General features: G+C 39.7%; 1 protein-coding gene across 14 annotated transcripts in view; it reads left to right on the top strand.

Annotated features, from left to right (window-relative positions):
- Positions 1-15,481, top strand: part of LOC129749354 (probable phospholipid-transporting ATPase IA) — a 267,863-nt gene that overhangs the window by 94,368 nt on the left and 158,014 nt on the right. The gene's annotated exons all lie outside the window — the stretch shown is intronic.

Raw genomic sequence — 15,481 nt, 5'->3', positions numbered from 1 at the left:
TTTGTTCCATGTTATACGTTATGCGTTTTCAATATTTTTAGTTAATTATTTTCGAATATGAACAAAATAAAATTAGGAATCATCCACAGCTTTTGTTTCATATTTAGATCAGAAGTTCTTGAACGTAGTTCTTATGAAGAATTCAAACATAAAAAAGCTACAAAATAGTGATTAAGAATCGGCATTTCAGAATCAGGTTTATAAATCGCAAAACGGAGCAAAGGTTTATAAATTCACAAAACAGATTTGAAATAAATAATTGAAATAGTGAATTCAGATTGAAATCCTAAAACTTCAAAATTAAAATTGAAGATTTTGGTTGAGGGCTCTGTAACACATACTGCCTCATGTTTAGAATTCTGATCTGGAATTTATCGTAAAGAAACTGTATTGAAATTCAGAAACAGATTAAAAATTCAAATTTTGAATTCAGGTTTGTATTTCAACAATCTAGACTAAAAATTAATGCCAAATCCTGAAAAACTCATCACAAGTTCAAAATTCTGCTACAGTTTTTCAACATTTTCTCACTTCTTCATAGAATAAAGTTGCCAGAATTTTTTCAGCACTTATCTGGCCCGGAAAAATCTGGGCTGTTTTATTGAAAAACCTGGCAAAATCCGGGTATTTGATTTCAAAATTGTCGACCAAAATCCGGACAATTTTAGTCAAAACCTAGGAATTACTCATAAAAATCAATAATAAAAAAACATTATAAAATCTTTCATAATTATATTTTTTGAAACTTGTTCACAATTTGTTTTTTAAAGTTTTATTTAAGAATGAGGATGAGAAAAAACCTGGGCATAATCCGGGCTTTTCAAATGAAATCCGTGCAACCGGGTTGTACCGACATTTTTCATTATTTTTTTAATATCCGGGCGAATTCAGTTAATCGGGCAATCTGGCAACCTTATCATTGAATTCAGGTCTGAATATTAAATTTTATATCAAACCCATTTTTAAGGTTCTGGTTCCATATTCCCATAACCAAAATTGTATTTCTACATATTTTCGTATTTCTGGTTCTGTATCAAGTTTAGAATTCTTGTGTTTCAGTTCGAATAATCATAAGAAATTAGGAATTAAAAGCTGCTTTGAAAGCCTGGTTCCAATTCGGTTTTGCAATTTATATCAAATTTTAATCATGTTTTCGAAAATCGTTCGCATTTCCAATATTTTGATAATAGTTTTTCCGAGTATGAAAAAAAGGGATAATTTTGTTTATATTCAAATTCGAAGTTTTTAAACTTTATTCTAACACAAAATTTAAACATTCAAAGCTTCTAAGTGACGATCCAAAATAGAAAACTCAGATTCAACATTTGAAATTCCCATTTTAATTCAGATTCACAAAATAGAATGAAAATAAATAATTGAAATAAGGCTGGAACAAATATCAATTTCTTCTTTTGTCACCCTCCCTTCGAAATTTTTAAAAACTCGAAGGGGGAAATAAATAAAGTTTGAAGTAATTTATGTAAATTCCTGTTAAAAATTCCGAAATCTGAAAGTTTACAAGACTTAAAAATTAAATTTAAGAAGATGGGAGTTATTTCACCTTTTGTTTTCTTGATTTCATTGAAATGTTCGATAAAAAATTACTTGATTTATAGGTTTTGTGCAACAATATAATATGAAATTTTGTTGCATACAAGCTTCCGTGCAATTTATTCCAATTTATTTGTTTTTCGCATTGTTTTTTATTGTCCCCCCCCTCGCGATGTCCAACTCCGAGTGACAAAAGAAGGATTTGAAATTTGTTCCGGCCTAATTAATTAAGATTATCTATCACTGCAGAATTTAAATATTAGTTTCATGAATGAGGGCTCTAAACATGGCTTAAAAAATTCTGATCTTTAATTAAGATTCGGAAAAAGTATTTTTTATACATTTCAGAAATCGTATAGAAATTCGGAAACAGATTCGAAGTTCAATTTTCGAATTCAGGTTCAGAATTCAGGACCAGAATTCAGATTGATAATTTACAAAAAGATATAGCTTGTGAATGAGTTTTTCAATCAATATTGAATTGTTTAGGAATTCATCGAATAGAACATAAACTTAAAAAAATTGCTTGTCAATTCAATTACCAGATTTCAAAAATTTTATTTAGAATTAGTTTGTACCCACCATTCGATGTAGAATTTGAGATGATGTTTTAATTTTGTCCGATGCAAAATATCAAATTAAATTTAAAAAAAAATCATCCACAAGATTTCCTTTATAGAATTGATTCTTTATGAATAATATTTGCTTTTAAAGAAACATGTACCTGATCTTCACCCAAAAATCTGCTCAAATTCTTTTTTTTTTCTATATTATTGTTTAACATCATAAATATTGCAATTTTTTAAAGCCAAATTTCAAATCAAAATGATAAATTTAGTTCAAGTTTGCATCAAGAGGTTGTGACCCGAAAATTTTTTATCTCTTACTGTTAATTTTTGGGAAATTTTATTGATTTTTATCACAAGTTAGAATCTTAGAATTGCAAAAGAGTTGGGAAGATTAGGCTTGTTTGATTGAGTTTAGAATAAGTTTTTTTTAAGAAATTGAAGGCTACCCTAAAAACCATTTATTCTATGCACAATCCGCATTCTATGCACTTTGATATGCCAGACTCTTAAACAAATCAAAAATTTAATAATCGATGAAAGAAAATTCCATATTTTGTTTTTAAAGGTTTCATTACAAAAATTCAGCTCACCCTTAGGCTAAGGACCACTATTCTATAGTTACGATTTAATACGGAAACTATTGATGAGTATTAACAATGAATATTCATATACCTATGTAGTAACAAACATAATTTGTTTTGATTTTTTTGTTCATGCGTTGTTGGGCAAAAAATTAAAGGTAAAAATCTGTCACCAAAACCCCCGCCCGCTCCCCACCCCATGAGTCGGTTCTTCCTACTGCCCTGACAAGAGATATATGGCGGTTTAAAGCGATGAATGTGAAATTGACACTCAAGGTTCTAAGTAAGGAGTTTTTTTTCCTGGGCCTTCAGGGGGCGTCCATAAAAAAGTAATGATGCGTTTTTTTTTTCATAATTTATGGAGGGTCACAGAGGAAAGTGTTTTATTTGGATGCACCCGAATAAAGTTACAAGCCGCCAAACTTCCAATAGTGTCATATTGACACTGACAGAAGCAACAAAAATGATGTTGATTTTTCAGTACAAAATATTTAATTTTCACATACAATCATAAAAGTTAAAATTTACTCATGTAAACGTTACTTAAAAATTCAGCATAAAATCATGGATGAGTTTTGAACCCAAAACGAAGCTCTTTAGACCCTAGGGTTTGATAAAGTTAATAATGACCCCAAATCGGCTAAGTCTAATGTAGCAATTCCATTTTCTGCTAAAAACGTCTGGCATCAAAAGCACCAGCAAATTCAGTATAATCCGAAAATGAAACGGAACCAGAACCAGAAAACGATCGACAACAGGTGCGCAATGTATAGTCAGTTCCATCAGTCTTTCTGGCTGGCCAGGCGGGTGGGATCGCGAAATGATGTTTCTCTTCTTCACCTAAAAATATCCATCTACATACCTGTTTACTCTGTGCGGCAAACGTGTGGCCGTTCGCTTGAGAAAAACATATTCGATTAGGTGGAAAATTTGTTTCCAAGTCCATTTTGGACATGAAGTGTCTGTTAAAAACAGATGTCGGTTTCGAATATGGAAACATCCTCAGTTCGTGTGGGGAATCTGGGTCGCTAACAGAGTTATGAATGAATCTAACGTATTCCCTTTATTTTTAAATTTATTAACAGATTTTCAAGAATGACTCTTTTGAAGACTATCGTGATGATACGTGGATGACTCAATAACTCTGTCGTTTTCGAAAAGCGAAACTGATAAAAGACACTGTCTACACATGGAGCCAATCCCTCAAAAGGAAGTGTCAGCCAACAATCATTAAGGGAGATAATGACACTCTAAATACCCGACGGCAGAATGAAGTGCTTAATGGCGCTTCTTGTCTGCTGGTACCTGGAAAGTACTCGTACATGAATGGAATGTGTCTGTACCTTATATGAATACGCAATAATTTTACCTCGAGTGGATTCCCCCGTGTTGCGAGTTCCGAATGGCGGATGGATTAGAATGAGTGGGGTTATTTGAAGGCAACATCAGGTATAAGGTGCACGAACCGGCTAAATGTTCAGCATCAGGAATAAGTATTAGCTACATAGTACCCGGTTAAGGTCATCCTCATCGATGAAGCCGCTGACATCACCTGTAGATGATGGAATGGGGAGACGGAAATTTGTTGAAATGATCAAACGATTTGCGATGGGCGAGACAAAATTAGGGTTTTTGAAATTCATCTGCAACATAGATAGATTAAGATATAGTTATTTTTAATAATATATAATTTTTTTTTAACTATAAATGATCCCAAAAATTTCTGGATTTTTACCGTTTTTTTTTACTCTTTTTGGGAGCTCCAATTTACTGTTTACTGGAAGCGTGGTAAATATGATTTTGTAATTTGGGATATAAGGGATTTAGAGAATTTTTTTTGTTTTGGTACGTGCTAGTGTGGTGTACTTTACTGATGTTCAGAATAAACATTCGATTACCTCTCTGTATAATACAATTTTCCAAAACAAGCAAATCCACATCATATCAGGCCGTTATAACCTTCGATTGACGATGACACGTGGTCATTAGTTAGCGTAACCCATCATCAATCGATCGGAATTATATCCTCGCTTTCAATTGCGCCCCGAGGAAATTCACAACCTTGAAGAATTATTATCCTTGTTGGCTCGTGTAATTCGTAAACGGCTCACTCTCTTTTTTTTGCTTTGCCAAGCAATTGTTTGCTAAACACGGCGTACGGCCATCATAAAATTTCGCTTCGAGCTGTCAACCGAAATTGTGCCGCTGCTCTAGGCGCAATAAAAAATGGCCGCGTCAGAACCGTCAAATGTTCCGGACTTGGGTGCGAGAATTGTGGTTTACTATATGCGGGCCCAGCGTTTGTCAATATCGTTTGCGGTTTATGGAACCGCGGAGTGATATCACCACCACGAGTTGTTGTCCCAACCCAATCCCTCGTATGGCTGGGAGGAAAAAGTAATTTTCCAACTTGGAGTGATAATGATTCACGTTCCATATGCGCTAAACGTTTATTAAATGGGCAGGATGTATGACATCAGCGCCAATTCGTCAATTCGTTCTGAAGCGCAACCAGAAGCGTTTCGGAACAGATTCGGCATGGTGATTGCATGGAAACCATCAAAATGAAATTTCATTTCTTATTTTTGAAAGCAAAGTTAAAATCACAACTTGAATTGAAATTCCGATTCAGAGGTGTATCTTTAAATCATAAACAATATAGTTTTTCAGCCCATTCGAAATAGTTTCATCCTTTAAACTAATTTCTGTCTCAACACTCCAACATCATCCCTGGATTACTAATGGCGTATTTTTTTTTTTGATTCCGGATTTGGCTCTGGAACTGTCAGAATAAAAAAACGATTTTTGGGTTTCGAGTTATTCCATACGTAGGTGTGCGTGAGAACGAGCGCAATGTTTACATGCAGCTGTCATTTTGTTCTCCCTTCTGGATTTCTTCATTCGGTTCTTCACATCCGGATTGCCTTTTTTCGTGTCCGGATTGCACTGGACAGTAGATAGTACGATTTTACTTGGCTGAGAGGTTCAAAATCGCGGAAATAATCATTTTCCCGTTCATTATTTCAACTGCTTTGCTTTCAGCCAAAAACAGCTGTTTAATGTTTTGACAACAACGTTGAGAGTATTGGTAAACTTCTCGCAAAACTGACTTGCTTCTCAGGGCGACTCCGTCCGTTTTTCGAGCGAACCTAGGTTGCCTCTCGAGCAATAAATGAGCACGATGACAGCAGTTAGAGCGAACCTAGGTTGCCTCTAGTTTGCCTCCAGGTGAAAAAAAATACGGTATAAGTAAGCCCTACAAGCTCCTATAACATCCCGTAGAACATAAGAAGAAAGGTTAGCTGCAACTGTGATGATATCGCGATCAAATATGTTTTCAGACAGGTCAAGCGGTATCGCCTTTTGAACTGTCAAACTTTACACTATATCCGCTACATGTTCTCTCGACATGGATACATGTTTGTAATCACAGGCCTGTAAATAGGAAACTGGAAGCTTCATATTAACAGTATTACACCAAGGTCCTTCTCTTCAACGAGCACGTAAACAAGATAACAAAATACCTCGTCGCAGCCATACAGAGCCGGATTCACAACTTTCCGTAAAAGTTCAGGAACCTTGACCAATCCAAATGGCAGTCGTATAAAGAATTTAAATCCCCGTCTAATCATCAATGTACTGTTTTGTTGGACGGTCAAGAGACCTGTGTAAGTACTTAACTCGTGCTTACTTAAGTTCAACATGTCTTTCGTGCGCTTGGTTCAATGAATCTTTTTGCCTGAGTTGCTCTTTCTGCTGTTTTCCAGTTGGAAACAATAGTTTTGCTTTCCCAGTTCTTGAGCTCCATAGTCAAGATACTTCTCGATACTCCACAGAAAGGTTCAGGTCCAATCAACAGTCCGTGAGATCCTTCCCTAGCTAGTTGGTCTGCTTCTTCGTTCCCTGGGTAACGGTGGCCTGGTACCCAGAATAAAGATACTCTGTTCCTTATGGCCAGGTTTCTTAGTGCAACTATACACTCCCAAACTAGTTTGGAGTAACATCTGAACGTACTTAGTGCTCGAAGAGCAGCCTGGCTGTCAGAAATTATGCAGATACTTGTGTACCTGTAATCCCTTTTCAAACAGTCTAATCTGCATTCTAGAATTGCTTGAATTTCAGCCTGGAACACTGTTGGTCAGTTTCCCATAGGAATTGAGATCCTGATTCTAGGTCCGAAAACCCCTGCCCCAGTTCTATTATCCATTTTTGACCCATCAGTGAAGAATAGGATCGATTTGGGAGGAACCGCAGGTCCACCTGACTTCCACACGTCCCTATCATAGCTAGTTACATTGTATGGTATGTCTAGGTTGAAAATGGGCTCCATCCAGTTATCATTTTTCACAATAAGTGAGTTTAATTAAATTTCTTAAGGATTTTGAGGTGTCCTGTAAGATCTCCTCCATAGAGAGTTTTGTGCTTGGGGGCTCTCAAGGCACTACGTTCCGCCTCTAACTCAGTGAATTGATGTAGAGGCAGAATATTTAATAGTGCATTTAGAGCCTCATTCGGTGTGCTTCGCTTTGCGCCAGTTATAGCTAGCGTTGCTAGTCTTTTTTTTGCCTCTACAGTGAGGAAAATTCATTTAAACGCACAGCTATATTTTGACATTTGTTACCTAGTGGATAGATTTCCCTTAAATTTTCAAGATGCGAATTTGCCGCAAGCACTTATGCGCCAACCGCTATTGCGGATGTGCTAGCGGACCAGTTAATTTGCCCGGACTCTTACCCCAGGGGGGGACAGTTTTTATTTTCGCGCTCTAAAAAGGGAAGAAGCGAATTGGCAATATCGTTGGGAATCAAGATCGGCTCTTTGAAAATTCGTGTAAGCGCATCTCAATCCCAAAGACTTCAAGAATGTCCAAAAAGTAAAATGACTTACCAACGTATTGCCAAGTTACGTCCTCCGGGGGTCTACACATAGGTCGTCGTAGTAGCCTCCACTGGGTCCACGACCAGTTGGTTTCCTGCGGGTGGATTCCACTTATTGCTTTCCACACTACCGCGATCTATTTTCTCAATCTTTTCGCGCTCAACACACGACAATCAAATTCAATTGCCACGACCGACTTTCAACCGACAATTTTTCGAATATATCCCACGCTTTTTCTACGACTGGCTTCTAGCAAGGTTCATGGATTAGAGAGCCTATCAAAGCCTTCCTTGTTTTCAGGAAAACTTCCCCAACCGCTTCCCTTAGGAGGTTTTCCTAAAACCGTCCGCATAGACAATGCAAAAATAACGCGAGAGTAATTTCAGCATTCTTTGGGGAACGCAGCCGGCCATACGTTAGTTAGCCATTCCACTTTAGGGACGCCCTCTCTATCTAAGGTCAAGAAGCGCCGCTTACACTGAGTTTCCAAGAATCTCAAAGAGTTTCACTTATATTACTAACGATATTGCCAATAAACTTCGGGGGCATATTTTGCCACGCAACACATTCGGGTTAACCAGCCTACAATAATTGAACCAAATCAGTACCAAATGTTGAGTACTCTAAAGAATAGTCAATAACTGTATTGTTTTCAAATTTCAGTTCTTATGTGACAAAAATAGAGACAAAAATAGATTTTTATGAGGAAAATTCGTTTAAACGCACTTTAGCTTTTATTTATTTAATCAAAAATTACTCAAACATTTTAACAGTAAAAAGTGGTTAATATTTGGTTTACCTTCCGTTCTGGCGAATAGTTTCAAAAATTCTGTTCTGCATTGAATTGACGAGATTTTCAAGCGTTTTTTCAGGAATTGATAGCCAGCATTCTCTCACAGCAGCCTCTAATTCCGTACTGCTTTCCACCTTTGTACACAAGCCGAGCTAGGATGCCCCAAAAGTTTTCTATCGGGTTTAGGTCTGGACTGCGAGCAGGCCAATCCAAAACCGTAATGTCTCGCTCCAAAAACCATCGCATACTTGTCTTGCTGACATGGATGGCTGCGTTATCCTGTTGAAAAATGAAGTCTTCTGGCATAAAATCCTCAGCAAATGGAACCAGAACGTCTTCCAGGAGTTCCACGTACCTTTCTGAATTCATCCTGGTAGAAATGGTAGCAATAGGGGTTTTTCCGTAACGTGAAAAAGCACCCCAAACCATAAGCGTCCCGCCTCCAAATTTCGAGTAAGCTTAACCTCGGGTTTCTTTCTCAAATCATGCCAGTAGTATGAACAACAATCAGGCCCGTCTAGATTGAATTTCTTTTCATCCGAAAACACCACATTATTCCATTCATTTCTCCAAGTCATGTACTTTTTGGCGAAATCCAATCTCGCCTGAATATGAGCTTGAGTCAAATTCGGTTTCTTGGCCTTTTTGGTATACTTCAAGTGTCCAGAACCTCGCAGTATCTGCGCCATTCGCTTGTTGGTAATTGGGAGTCCAAGTTCCTTCTTAATTTCGGTTGCATTGTACCTTCCAGTTCGAGCCAGCTCCAGAATTCGGTTTCGTTCACGATTGCTGATTTTGGTATTTCCCTTGGTTTTCTTCTTTACACCGTATTTTTCACCTTTCTTCAGCAAATTTCGAATCACTGTTTCGAATCTGTTTATTCTCCTTGCTATTTCACGATTGCTCATACCGGTTTTCTTCAGTTCAAGAGCAACTTTTTGCTCCGATTCACTCAAGTATCTACCTTTCGCCATTTTAAAAATCACACCGTCAAAATGCCTGAATCGACTAAGCAGAAAGCAGAACAAAGCGCACTTACACTACTACAAGACCAAAAGACCAAGACCAAGACCAGAACGCAAAAGTTTTGATATCGCAGGTAAGCGAAATTCTTACTTTTCATGGTGTGCGTTTAAACGAATTTTCCATCCCAAAATCGAATTTTGTATCGTATTCAAAATACACACAATTTTCAAATTAAGTCATTACAGTTTTAAGATGCACACTAGACTGCCCCAAATGACCCGACTTTTGAAAAACTTATACGCTGCAGGCTAAAATTGATCCTGGGCCTAGTACAAGATCTCATGCCAAATTTGGGCCAGATCGGACCACGGGAAGGGGTCGCTCAACGAGCCTGAAGTTTGTATGGGATTTTGAGACATTTTGTTCGAGAGGAACATGAAAAGCCAGTTTTTCGTCAATAACTTTTGTCTCCTTCGACCGATTTCTTTCAAAAACGGGGTTTCTTAAAGCCTAAATTATGACAAATATTTCATCCCAAGATTTCATTTCAATTATAGTTAAGATAAAAAAGTTATTAAGCTTCAAAAATTGGCTAACTTTTTTAAGGGTGATATTCATCACTGTTTTAATGAGGCGACTAAATGTCCGACCAGAACACTCAATGTGAAATACATGCCGTTTCGTCAAATAATGATCGATTTGAACCATTGATGTTGCGCTCGATTGCAATTTTTGATGTTTTTCTAATATTTGAATTTGGATGATATTCACTTGATAGTTCGGAAAAAAAGTAAGGGCGGAAAAATGCTTGACAATTTAAAAGAAAAATTGCATAACCACAGGGGCTTAGGAACATGACTGGACGATTTGTGATGCCAATAAAAAAAAACTAGTTTTTCATCAATAACTTTGGTTTCGTCGGCCGATTTCTTTCAAAAACAATTTTTCTAAAAGCCTAAGTTATGATAAATATTTCATTCGAGGACTGCATTTCGATAGGAGTTAAGATAAAAAAGTTATTAGGCTTCAAAAATGGGCTAACTTTTTTACGGTGGTATTCATTACTGTTAATGAGGCGACCGCCCCGACTCATTGACAGTGATGAATACCATCCTTTAAGAAAAACCGTTTTTGAAAGAAATCGGCCAACGAGAACCAAAGTTATTGATGAAAACAGGTTTTTCATGTATCTTCCGAGCAAAATGTCTCGAAATATCACACAAACTTCAAGCTCGTTGAGCAACCCCTTCCCGTGATCCGATCTGTCCCAAATTTGGCATGAGATCTTGTAATAGGACTAGAATCAATTTTAGCCTGCAGCGCATAACATTTTACAGGATTTGAATTTCCCATATAAATTTGAGGCAGTCTATTGTACATATTTCCACCTTTGGGCGACTCAATCGCCAACAATTTTTTTTAGATCTGAAAACACATGGACCAAGGCTTTATGATGCCAATAAAATGATAATTTTTCGAAAAGAGGTCCTTTTACATTTTTCTCACGTTTTTATTATGTAAGCTGTAGCTTTCTTTTGATAGAGAATGAGGGTGAATCTTTTTATTGGCATCACAAATCGTCCAGTCATGTTTCTAAGCCCCTGTTGTTATGCAATTTCTCTTTTAATTGTCAAACATTTTTCCGCCCTTACTTCTTTCCGAACTATCAAGTGAATATCATCCAAATTCAAATATTAGAAAAACATCAAAAATTGCAATCGAGCGCAACATCAATGGTTCAAATCGATCATTACTTGACAAAACGGCATGTATTTCACATTGAGTGTTCTGGTCGGACATTTAGTCGCCTCATTACAACAGTGATGAATATCACCCTTAAAAAAGTTAGCCAATTTTTGAAGCTTAATAACTTTTTTATCTTAACTATAATTGAAATGAAAACTTCGGATGAAATATTTGTCATAATTTAGGCTTTAAGAAAACCCGTTTTTGAAAGAAATCGGTCGAAGGAAACAAAAGTTATTGACGAAAAACTGGTTTTTCATGCTCCCCTCGAACAAAATGTCTCAAAATCCCATACAAACTTCAGGCTCGTTGAGCGACCCCTTCCCGTGGTCCGATCTGGCCCAAATTTGGCATGAGATCTTGTAGTAGGCCCAGGATCAATTTGAGCCTGCAGCGTATGACATTTCACAGGTTTTAAATTTCCCATACAAATTTGAGGCAGTCTAATGCACACCCAATGACTAATAGTATACAGTTTTGTTGACATGTTTTAGATCGCCTCATGAAGCGTAATCTAACAAAAATAGCATGCGTTTAAACGAATTTTCCCCACATTTTGGGTCTAATAATAGCTGTAAATATCCAGTTGATTATTGTCGGCTGTAGTCTTCATTTTTTCCCTACTCCTTTAAGGGAGACCCATAGGGCTGTTGTAGCCTTAGCGATTACATGCTCTATCTGTGGGTTCAATGATAGTCTTGAGTCTAGTACTATGCCTAAATATTTCACTTGTGATTCGAGGTTTAACGCTTCCCCATCTAATGTTAGAGGTTTTAGTGTAATTTTTCGTCTCATAGTGAAGGCTATCATAGTAGTTTTGAAAGGGTTTATGTTCAATTCCTCTTCCCTGCACCAAAATAGTGCGTAGTTGATTGCAGTTTGCATTCTATTAGACCACACTTTATTTTTATTTACATAGTATTCCGTCTCACGACATAACTTGACGAACATAATTCCTAAAATTCACTCGGTTCATAGCAACCGTTCTCCAATTTCTCGGGCACCCCACGTTCGCCAGATCACGCTCCACTTGGTCTAACCAACTCGCTCGTTGCGCCCCCGCTCGTCTTGTTCCTACCGGATTCGTAGCGAACACCTATTTTGCAGGACAGTCGTCCGGCATTCTCGCAACATGTCCCGCCCAGCGTATCCGGCCAGCTTTCACCACCTTCTGGATACTGGGTTCGCCGTAGAGTCGCGCGAGCTCGTGGTTCATCCTTCGCCTCCAGACTCCGTTCTCCTGTACGCCGCCAAAGATGGTTCTTAACACTCGTCGCTCGAATACTCCGAGTGTACGCAGGTCCTCCTCGAGCAATATCCATGTCTCGTGCCCGTAGAGAACAACCGGTCTAATGAGCGTCATATACAGGTTACACTTCGTGCGAGGGCTAAGTCTTCTCGACCGCAGTTGCTTGTGGAGTCCATAGTAGGCACGACTTCCGCTGATAATTCGCCTCCGGATCTCACGGCTGGTGTCATTGTCTGCGGTCACCAGTGAGTCGAGATAGACAAAGTCTTCGACTATCTCCAGCTTGTCGCCGTCGATCGTGACCTTGTTATTACTGGACAAGCGGGTTCGGTCGGTCTCAGATCGCAGGCCAGCATGTACTTCGTCTTGGACGTATTAATCATCAACCCAATTCTTCCTGCTTCGCGTTTCAGTTTGCGGTAGATCTCCTCCACCGCCGCAGATGATCTGCCGACTATATCAATGTCATCGACAAAGCAGATAAGTTGACTGGATCTGTTGAAAATCGTAACCCGCATTTCGCCCACCGCTCGTCGAATAACACCTTCCGGCGCCACGTTGAACATCATGCAGGATAGACCATCATCTTGTCGAAGCCCCCTGCGCGATTCGAATGAACTCGACAATTCACCCGAAATCCGCACACAGCACTGCGTTCCATCCATCGTCGCCTTGATCAGTCTGATCAGCTTCCCGGAAAAGCCGTTCTCGTCCATTATTCCTTAGCTCGTTACGGTCGATTGTGTCGTATGCGGCTTTGAAGTCGATGAATAGATGGTGCGTAGGGACTTGGTGTTCGCGGCATTTTTGGAGGATTTGCCGTAATGTGAATATCTGGTCCGTCGTAGACCGTCCCTCCATAAAGCCGACCTGATGACTTCCCACGAATCTGTTTGCTTGTGGCGTTAGGCGGCGGAGTAGAATTCGGGACAACACTTTGTAGGCGGCATTGAGGACAGTGATCGCTCGGTAGTTCTCACAGTCCAATTTGTCGCCCTTCTTGTAGATGGGGCATATTACCCCCTCTTTCCACTCCTCCGGTAGCTGTTCTATGTCCCAGATCCGGACTATCAATCGGTGTAGGCAATCGGCCAACTTGCCCGGGCCCATTTTGATGAGTTCAGGTGCGATGCCATCCTTCCCAGCCGACTTGTTTCTATTCAGCTGGCGAATGGCTTCCTTAACTTCACTCATCGTTGGGAGTGGCTCCTCTTCGTCGTTGGCTACGCCGGCGATGTACCTTCCCCCACCGTCTTGATCTCCTGCATGTGCGCCGTTCAGGTGTTCATCGAAGTGCTGCTTCCACCTTTTGATCACCTCGCGATTGTCCGTCAGGATACCCCCGTCCTTATCCCGGCACATTTCGGCTTGCGGCACGAAGCCTTTGCGGGATGCGTTGAGTTTCTGATAGAACTTTCGGGTTTCTTGGGAACGATGCAGCTGCTCCAGCTCCTCGAGCTCCTCCTCCTCCAGGCGGCGCTTTTTCTCCTGGAAAAGTCGGACTCGCTGCCTCTTCCGCTGTCGGTGATTTTCCACATTTCGACGGGTGCCTCTTTGCACTACTGCCGCCCGCGTGGCATTCTCTTCGTCCATCACCCTCCTACACTCCTCGTCGAACCAGTCGAGATCGCTCCACATAACCGATGACGTTCTCCGCAGCACTGTTGATGGCTGTCTTGATGGTATCCCAACTAGATTAGGATTGGGCCTGCTAAAAAGAATAAAGCTTGCTCTTTTCACTAATCGGAGTGGCTATTGCTTTCTCTGTTTAATACACGAGAAATCGTATACAAAGATTGCGAGCGTGCCTATTGCCGATAAAGGGAAACTCGATGAGGTATCTTTGGAAGCCGGAGTACGTCTCTTATATGAAAGCCATCAAAGAGTGTACGAGAGACATCAACGATAACAATCACTAGCACAACTGACCCTTACCTACCTACCTAAGGGTCCGGCGTCGATTGACCGACGCATAGAGCTGAAATAAAAGATCTCCACTGCTGGCGATCTGGAGCTTCTGGGCCTGCCTCTTCTTCGATGCCCATCAGGATTCCAGTCAAGCGCCTCTCCTCAAATCTCGTTTCCATCTCTTCGCAGCGTGTGCCCAATCCATCTCCACTTACGTTCCCGAATCTCGATTTCTAGCGCCTTTCGATGACACCGGCGATGAAGTTCAACGTTTGAGATCCAGTTGCCAGGCCACCAAGCGCGGATGATGTTCCGCAGGCAGCGATTCACAAATCTTGCAATTTTCGCGTCGTCACCGTATATGTGCACCAAGTTTCGCACCCGTACAACAATACGGATTTGACGTTTTGCAAATCGGGCTTTTCTGATCCGGGTTTCGATGTCCTTCTTGGTACCACCATCAGGCGTAATCTGGCTACCAAGATACTGGAAGCACTCCACTTTATCAACACACCAATAAAGTGCTACATGTCTCTCGTGGATCCGCTTCTACCAAGTTAAAGTATCGCATCGGTAACATTTTGTCTTGTTTTCAAAATAGACGATTGATCTCAATCGACGCATTGACTAAATCTTACTTGCCTACGTTAGTACCATTTTCTGAAAACAAATATTTTCCAACGAAAACCTATGAAATAGCAAAACCTGGTGCAAAATATTTAGGTGAAAAAAGTACAATGTAAAACAAACACCGTGCATCATTCTAAAAATAGAGGAAAAACATCAGCTAGCTGGAAACGATAAACAGAGAAAGACCGGCAACGACCATAACAATTAGACGTTACACCCCCGCCCATGCATTGTGGCAGTTGTGCCTCAGCGGAAGTCGACGAAGATGTGGGGGAGTAGGTTGATTGGAGTGAAAAAAAACCAACCGTGTAACCTTGCCAGAGAACGTGTAGCCGCCATAGGATGTTTCGTAATATGTCAGTAGCAAACATCTGGTTGGGGATACGTCCGTCGATCAGCAGCTGCCACGAGACAGTTTATCTATCTCCAAATGACTGTCATCATCAACATCATCCCGGCAAACTTGGAAGCATTACCTGGCTTAGAGTAGAAAATTTTAAAAAAAAGTTTACTAGGTAGAGTGAAGCGAACAATTGTAAACAAACAAAACAAGTTTGACTTCTCAAAGCCTCAAGGTATGAGCCGTTTCAAATAGAGAAATTATAAATAA

The sequence above is a fragment of the Uranotaenia lowii genome, chromosome 2 (genome assembly GCF_029784155.1).
Source record: "Uranotaenia lowii strain MFRU-FL chromosome 2, ASM2978415v1, whole genome shotgun sequence".
Taxonomy (NCBI): Eukaryota; Metazoa; Arthropoda; class Insecta; order Diptera; family Culicidae; genus Uranotaenia; species Uranotaenia lowii.
This window is presented reverse-complemented; position numbering and strand designations above follow the sequence as displayed.